The sequence below is a fragment of the Carassius gibelio genome, chromosome B3 (genome assembly GCF_023724105.1).
Source record: "Carassius gibelio isolate Cgi1373 ecotype wild population from Czech Republic chromosome B3, carGib1.2-hapl.c, whole genome shotgun sequence".
In the NCBI taxonomy this organism is placed as follows: domain Eukaryota; kingdom Metazoa; phylum Chordata; class Actinopteri; order Cypriniformes; family Cyprinidae; genus Carassius; species Carassius gibelio.
In genome coordinates, this window is record NC_068398.1 from 42,589,819 (window position 1) to 42,599,128 (window position 9,310).

General features: G+C 34.6%; 1 long non-coding RNA gene across 2 annotated transcripts; it reads left to right on the forward strand.

Annotated features, from left to right (window-relative positions):
- The first annotated feature begins 1,618 nt into the window (after positions 1-1,618).
- On the forward strand, positions 1,619-6,980 carry LOC127952743 (uncharacterized). Of its 2 annotated transcripts, none has more exons than XR_008153039.1 (5): positions 1,619-2,142; positions 2,475-2,877; positions 3,746-3,849; positions 5,804-5,924; positions 6,485-6,980. It is a non-coding gene; the product is annotated as an uncharacterized LOC127952743 (long non-coding RNA). The 2 variants fall into 2 exon arrangements; XR_008153038.1 differs by having other exon boundaries at positions 2,475-2,842; positions 6,485-6,979.
- The last annotated feature ends 2,330 nt before the right edge of the window (positions 6,981-9,310 follow it).

Sequence of the window (9,310 nt, forward strand, 5' to 3'; positions counted from 1 at the left end):
TGTAACCAATGGTTCCTACGGTTTCCACGACAATCGTGTGAGACACTGGAGCAGTGTTTTTACACAGCAGTGTTTTCCAGGCATTCTAGAATAGTGCGACAACTTCCTCTACTACCAATGTAAACAATGAACTGTGCTGGCGGGTATCCTCCCAAGATGGCGGAAAGGGGAGGAGACGCGGTCTCTGGGGGCGGGGCGCTGTGTCGTGACGACATCTCCTCGTACACAATATCAATATTTCAGAAATTTATACGTTTTTGTTCTTTGACCATATAGACTGTTTCATCGGGCGCACGCGCCTGGACCTAAGTTAACTTCCAGTCTGTGTTGTGTATATCGGTCTGGCTGCGGTGCCATCTACAAACGCAGTTAAAGGCAAGGTGATGAGTAGACTGAAGTTGGGCTCAGGTGGTTGTGCTGCGGGGTGTGTTTCCCATACATTTATTTATTTTTGGAGACTCGCCACAATTTTAAAACTGATCGATTTTCAAATAGGCTTCGTTAAATAAACACGAGTAACGTAACATTACGTAACGTACTGCACGTTTAATAATAATAATAATTCCTTACATTTATGTTTAAATATCAAAGCGAGGCACGGGTGTTTTTATATCGCTGTATTTCTGAAGGAAGACTTGCATGTTATATGCCTGATAAAGCAGCGTGTGAGCGTAGCTCTGCTTTGTTTACAGCTGTTACTGGGGAAACCTCTATTTCTCGCGCTTTATGTCTATGCTTTAAAACATCTCCTGCTGGCAAATAATAAATTAGCATTTTCATTAAGTCCGCCTGATCCACAGAAAACACATTTTGTTTGTTATCAAAAAATATCTACTCTAGAGGGACTTGGCTGTTGTTATTGATTCTATTTGGAGTCTACCGGAAGTTAAGTTAGGTCCACAAAAGTGCTCACGCGCATTAACGTTTGTTTATGTTGATGCCGTTGAAACAGTCTATAAAATAAAAAGATCTCGTTGAAAAGCTTAAGAAGTTCTTTTTTCATTATCTGGACACTCATATTTGATTTTTTTACATTAAAATATTTTACAGATTTGATCACTATACCCTCGTAAAAAAAAAAATACTACAGAGATTTCCTTTCAATATCTACTTATTTTACTCCTTTGAAATATTTTCTACACTGTTTCTGAGTAATTCATTTACTGATGAACTATAAGTGCTCTTCATGCTTTTAATTTTATATTATCTTCATTCTCCTTTATAAAAGCCCTGCTGAAAAAAACAATAGAAACCATTACAGAATTTGTAATGGTTTTAATGGTTCTTATTGGAATTCTAATGGTTTTAATGGACACTGTAATGGTCTCTGTGGGTCTCTATTGGTAATTTGCTTTCTTCTATTGGTGGCGTGTATTGTCTGTTGGATACCATTAAGGACCAATAGAACACCTTTAGAAACTTCTAGTGGTATCTACTGGACACCAGTAGAAACCATTATGACTCCAATAAATTTAGTGGTTTCTTTGGAAAACTGTAATGGTCTTAGTGGGTAGGCTACTGCTGAAAAAAAATGAACACACAAACAATAGAAACTATTACAAAATTTGTAATGGTTTTAATGGTTATAATGGGAATTATGTTGGTTGTAATGGTCACAGTAATGGTCCCTGTGGGTCTCTATTGGTAAATTGCTTTCTTCTATTGGTGGTATGTATTGTCTTGGATTGCCACCATACGTCATTTGGAAAGGTTATTTTTAATTCATTTAATTTTTTTTTTTTTTTTTTAAATCAACTCGACTCGTCATGGCCTTCAAAATTGACTTGAAAAGTTGGTCTTTGTTTTGTCTGTCGGATTTGGTCCAAATTTAGCCCAAAAATAGATGTGAAATAACAGTGAAATTCTGCGTGACTTCCACGTGCTGTAATGTGCGCGCGCGCAGAACTGGAGCGGAGGACGTCACCATGGAAACGAGGCGGCAGCCCAACCGTCAAGCAGCTGATCGCTGACACTCAATGTGGTTTCACTTTTTTTTAGGTAAGTTTAGTCTATTAAATTACACAAATAGTACATTAAAGTGTTCCTGACACTTTATTTCATGTAAATTATACACTTTCGTTTAATATTTACTTTATAGAAATGGTTTAGCGTCGTCAGAAAAAGTCCGTTAGCATCTCAAAGGTAAGGCTAAATACAAGAGGTAACGATAGACATGAGCTCTTGTTTATTAAGTTTGGGCTTTTAATGTCATCTTGTGTGTAGATGAGCTCGCTCTCTCTCTCTCTCTCTGTCTCTCTCTCTCTCTCTCTCTCCATATATATCAATGGATGAATGGAAGTAACTTAACCGAATTAATTTAACCCTAAATGTATCCACTGTTTAATCCTAAAATGTGCACTAACGTAACCGGATAACGTTACATCACTGACATAGATCGTGAAAATGGACTGAAACCTTCAGGTTTTGATCTTTCATGGTAAACAAATAAATACAAACTTGTTCTGTGATTTCAGAAGTGCCAGAAAAAAACCTCTATGACGCAGGAGAAGTTCCTGATTTTAACATTTCTGAAGGGAGCTGCTGACAGAGAGGATGAAAACATACACATTTTGATGTCCACGCTGTAGGAGCATTACTAAATAATTAAAACTAAAATATATATATATTTATTGTAAATGATTATATAAATTATATATTCTGTGAATTATTATTTTTCTTTTCTGCATTTCACCTCTGCTATAGTATATGCCTTATACCTGGCATTGTATAATAAATATTGTTGTCTCTGTGACTTATGTTCCTAGGTTCTTCCATGCTGATGGCTGCGCTCTAGTCATATCTCCTGTCGAAGAACATTTTTAGACATTATGAACCATGAATAGTAAGCAATTCGTCAAACATACACCATTCAAAAATGTAAGGGTCAGATTTGTCATGTATTTCAAAGACATCTTTTATGCTCACCACTGCTGCATTTATTTGATTAAAATACAGTTAAATTGTGAAATTACCATTTTTTTAATAACTATTTTCTATTTAAGTTTGTTTTAATAAGTGATCAAAGCTGAATTTTCAGCATCAGTCTCCAGTGTCACACAATCCTTCAGAAATCATGCTTTGTGAAAACAAGAATAAAATTGTACAAAATATTCACATATAAAGCAGTTATTTGAAATTGTACTAATATTTCACAACATTACCATTTTTATTTATGATCAAATAAATGCAGTTTTCTTAGTGTACATGAGACTTATTTCAGAAACATAAAAAAATCTCTATCTCCAAGCTACACACTCTCACACCAAAGTGACTGTTAAAAATCATTTAAACTTTGTGTCAGTACATCATAAATAGGAAAAGGCATCAGATCACCGTCTGTGATTTGTTGTTTGTGCCGCATCCAGTGTAGAGAGCATCACTGATTATAAAAGGCTCTGTTGTATTTTGTTGTGCTGTCCAGTGACGACACAGTGTTAGAACTCTTGTTAAATATCATTACATATGATGTATGTATGATCCCATTCAGCACTGATAGATCTTTTCTATTTCAGAGACTGAAAATCATTGATAAAGCACAAGGTTACTGTAACATATTTAAACAATATTAATAAGAATTAATAAAAATGCATCTGTGACTTAATATTGCTTCTTATTCTTCAGTGGAAAGTTCTCATTAAACACATAACTTTCTTCTCATCTTTGTGCATTTTCAAACGTTGTGCATATTTCTGAATCATTTTTTTTTTTTTTACTTCATAATATTGGTTGTCTTCTCTTGTTTCAGAGTTTAGCTCCAACCCCAGTTAAGCAGACCTGAGCAGCTGATCAAGGATCAGCAGAAACTCTGCAGAACGGTGGTCCTCCAGCCCAGGACTGGACACCAGTGTTGTAAGTCATTCTGTCTCTTTATAGTGCATGCTCAGAACATATTGCAGGAGATCTCAACATTGTCTCTCAAGGTCCACTTACATGCAGAGTTTTGCTCCAACCTGCAGTGCACCTGAACACATTAATCGAGGTCTAACTATTAGTGTTGTCACAGTACCAATTTCAGTACCAAAGCAAAACACAAAAACATGCTAATTATTATTTTTTTTAATTATTATTATTAGCCGCACTTATGCTAACAATTAACTACTCTAATAACAGTGTTCATTTCAATCCGACATTCAAATTACAGTTATATATATATATCCTGATAAATACAGGTGCTGGTCATATAATTAAAATATCATCCAAAAGTTGATTTCACTAATTCCATTCAAAAAGTGAAACTTGTATATTATATTCATTCATTACACACAGACTGATATATTCCAAATCTTTATTTCTTTTAATTTTGATGTTTATAACTGACAACTAAGGAAAATCCCAAATTCAATATCCCAGAAAATTTGAATATTGTGAAAAGGTTCAATATTGAAGAGACCTGGTGCCACACTCTAATCAGCTAATTAACTCAAAACAACTGCAAATCCTTTAAATGGTCTCTCAGTCTCGTTCTGTAGGCTACACAATCATGGGGAAGACTGCTGACCTGACAGTTGTCCAAAAGACGACCACTGACACCTTGCACAAGGAGGGGAAGACACAAAAGGTCATTGCTAAAGAGGATGGCTGTTCACAGAGCTCTGTGTCCAAGCACATTAATAGAGAGGAGAAGGGAAGGAAAAGATGTAGTAGAAAATAAGTGTAGAAGCAATAGGGATAACTGCACCCTGGAGAGGATTGTGAAACAAAACCCATTCAAAAATGTGGGGGAGATTCACAAAGAGTGGACTGCAGCTGGAGCCAGTGCTTCAAGAACCACTACACACAGACGTATGCAAGACATGGGTTTCAGCTTCGCATTCCTTGTGTCAAGACACTCTTGAACAACAGACAGAACCAGAAGTGTCTCGCTTCAGAAAGGACTGTACTGCTGCTGAGTAGTGATATATCAGACCCAAGAATGCAGAAGAGCTGAAGGTCACTATCAGAGCAACCTGGTCTCATAACACCTGAGCAGTGCCACAGACTGATCGACTCCATGCCACACCACACTGCTGCAGTCATTCAGGGGAAAGGAGCCTCAACTAAGTATTGAGTGCTGTACATACTCATACTTTTAATGTTCATACTTTTCAGTTGGCCAAGATTTCTAAAAATCCTTTCTTTGTATTGGTCTTAAGTTATACTCTAATTTTCTAAGATAATGAATTTGGGATTTTCCTTAGTTGTCAGATATAAATAAATATATCAGTCTGTGTGTAATGAATGAATATAATATACAGGTTTCACTTTTTGAATTGAAATGATGATATTCTAATTATATGACGAGCACCTGTATACACAGAATGACTAATTGAACTGCTTTTATAGTTTTAATAATTAATTTATTTGTAATGAATAAAGGGATTTTACATTTGATTATTAGTTTTTCTTACTTGAATGCTTTTGTTCGGATGTAAAATAAAAAAGTGAATTATTATTAAGAAAAGAACTGCAGGAAAAGATGCAATGTTGCTCAGTGATTTTGGTTTGGAACCTTTAGAAAATAGAATAGAGTTGACTTTGCCAACTCTTTCAACTTCAAACGGGTGTAGCTCAGTCATTTTTTTTATATATATATATACAGTTATACATCATTTTGAAGGACTTTTTAATGAGAAAAAAAAACTCAACTGATTTTTGCTCATTGTGACTAACTTTGCCAGCACAGGTCACATATGCTACTTAATTTCCACTTGAGAGTGGTCAGATTTAAAGTCTGAGATTAGTCCATCAGTTCTTGAATTTCAATTTTTGTTTATGTGTGTGCGTGTGTGTGTGTGTGCGTGTGTATGTGTGTGTTCAAAACAAGAGTGTCTGTCTCAGAAGCTGAAGAAAAAAGGTCACACCTTATAGGAAATAAACGCCTCCTAAGTGTATGGAAATACCTGGCTGAGGAGATCAGTGACATAAACCAGATAAAACTGTCAGTGGTAAGTGTTTACATATCCATATCCGAATGGAATTGCTATAACCTCTTATCTAATATGACTCGAAGTGAATAGAGACTATGTACCATAAAAAGTAGATAATGTAATTATTCAAGCCTATTTGTGAAACTGGACCACAAAACCAGTTACAAGGATAATTGTTTTTATTTTATTTTTTAGATTTTTATTTCAATAATAATACTAAATAAGTTTTCCATTGATGTATGGTTTGTTAGGAGGACAATATTTGTCTGAGATACAACTATTTGAAAATCTGGAATCTGATGGTGCTAAAAAATCTAAATATTGTGAAAAATATTTCAAATCCAGAGCAAAGCATTTTATTAATAAAAAATTAAGTTGATACATTTATGGTAGGGAATTTACAAAATATATTCATGGAACATTTTCTTTTTTTAAATCCTAATGATTTTAGGCATGAAAGAAAAATCAATAACTTTTTTGAGACTGCCATATAAATATATGTATGGATAATCTCACATACTGGTAATGTGGTACATTGTCCTAATGAATTGTCCCTTTTTTTTCCTTTTTTTTTGCAGGTCTGAGACAGCTACAAGCCACAAAAACAGTTCATAGTTCCTGCATTTCTATAATGCATTAATGAATAACAATAATTAAAATAAAATGTAATGTCAAGGTTTTGTGTTAATTCCAGCTATGTTGAGTATTCTGTGAATAATTTTGATTTTAGGTGCATATTCTTAATTCTTTGCAAAACAACCTGAACTGTTTGCTATTGAAAGGTTGGTATGAAGTTTAAATAAATAAAAACATTATATTCTTGACAAAACCTGTGTACAGTTTGTATTAATAATTTAAATTATTTACTTATATTAATTAATGGCCTAATTACCAGCTATCAGTTAAACATTCAAATCAGAACCAATATAAAAGTGCAACGAAAACTATTAAATATATGCAAATAAAGACCAGTACAAACTTGCAATGGAACCATCAGAACCATTACAAAACTGACGGAAACCATTAAATTTGTTTTAATAAAGACCAATACAAACTTGTAATGGAACCATCAGAACCATTACAAAACCAACAGAAACCATTAAATTTGTTTTAATAAAGACCCATACAAACTTGTAATGGAACCATCAGAACCATTACAAAACCAACAGAAACCATTACAAAACCAACAGAAACCATTAAATTTGTTTTAATAAAGACCCATACAAACTTGTAATGGAACCATCAGAACCATTACAAAACCAACAGAAACCATTACAAAACCAACAGAAACCATTAAATTTGTTTTAATAAAGACCAATACAAACTTGTAATGGAACCATCAGAACCAATAAAAAACTGTGATGGAAACCATTATGTGCAAATCGTGACCAATACAAACTTGTAATGGAAACCAATACAAACCAATAAATCCTAATGGAATATGCCCAAAACACACTACGTAATGGAAACCATTTGGTAATGGTTTTAATGGTTAATTGCTGATGGTTTGTAATGGTTTTGTAATGGAAACCATTAGAATTTCTGTAATGGTTTCTATTGTTTTTTTCAGCAGGGAGACTAAGATTATTGTGAAAAAAACAACATTCCACACGACGAACGATGGTCATGACGTCATACGATATCGTCGTCATGAGTAGAGTACTTTAAAAATTAATAACAAACATGTACAACACAGATACAGAAATATGTTCACATCAACATGAGCAGGCACAAATTAAGCTACATATACATACCATTTCCGCATAATTGTAAGAAGAATTCGATTTTATATTGCCGTTCTTCCTCGTGGACTGTGTTGTTTGATTGTGTCTCCACTCTTGCTCGACCGGGTGCGGAGGAGAGAGTGACCTGATTACACTAAAACATCGTATAACTCTTTAATTGAAGCTTCTTTCACAGAGGTCTCTCTGTGCACCTGTCCATCTGCTTGTTTACTGACGGTTCGCCGACTTGGAATTTAGTTTTGATTGTTTGTAATTTCATTCAGCCGTGTTTTTGAAAAAAACGTTTTTTTCAACGTTAGGCTATTTAAGGGTGCGCGCAAAGCGCGTACTCACTCTCTCACGTGTCACTTGTTGAATGTGCAGATACACGATCACCTGTAATATCGAACTTCAAAAAGAACACTAGTTAGATTGACTAAAAAACATATATATGATCGTACTGCGCATGTGTGGAGCTCGTCCGTCCGCACTCATCTGCATTTAATTATGCTTTGAAACACAGAAAGCAAAGTATATGGAACCCCAGCCTTATTCAGCCACTCACTGAATAGAGCAGATTCAGAGACCGAGAGAGGTGTGTGTGTGTGTGTGTGCGCGCGCACTGCAAGAAAATAAATTGTTGAAATTTTGGTGCTTTTTGAAAAAGAAATTTTTAAATTCCTTACCAAGGGTCAAACAGAAAATGTGAACTACGTTAATCGCATTTTAATAAAATTAATGCTGTTAAAATGAATTTTGCATTAACGCATTCATTTTTTTTCATAAATTAATTTTATGGTGCAAGGACTGAGACTGAGCACCACTGCTTTCTAACTTGTGAAACAATAATAATTTGTTTGCCAGATATAAAATGTCCTTTCTACGATAGAATGCATGGCAGAAACAGATGTTTAGTTTTTATTCTTTGTATTTTATTGTTCAAATAATTGCACCACAGATTAATCTGCTGGCTTTCACTTTCCTTCTGAGTCTCTTTAAACTGTTTTCCTCTAGGAGCCCTTATACCGACATATGATGTTAAACTACACTGATATTCTATGGTAAAACAAGCTCCTTCAATACTGATGATGTTATTGTACTTGAATTCATGGAAAGAACCAGCAAACACCTAAATATCAGGTTTCCCTTGTTGAACACAATCTGTTTTCAGGAATGACTCAAAGTCTCTGTTGTTAGATCATTGTGCTCAATAATGTGTTTTACCTACATATATGTATGTTTTAATGATACTGTCTTGTGAATAAAATACAAATAATTAAAAAAGTAATTATTGTTCAATCTCCTCACATTCTTGCTGCTCTGCCTCAGTCACAGTCACACTGATGGGCCTTTAGAGGAGGAGGGCCTTCAGTCTCTCAGATGTGAATCAGTGAATATTAATGGCCATCGTCACTCCCACGCATACAGGTTTATGATCAGAAAACATATCTTAACAGTTTTAAATCAATATATTGTTTTCTGTGAATGAGTAATCAGAATTATCCTCACATAACTGTGAAGCTATTCACTGGGTCATAATGGACTAATCACGCATAATACTTTTTTCCTAAACAAAATGCAAGCATGTACATCCATCTTTCTAACATGTTATTGTGCTGAAAAAAACTCCATGTTGGTCAATAGTATGTTAGAAGTAGCTGAAAAAGCACAAATGTCAGG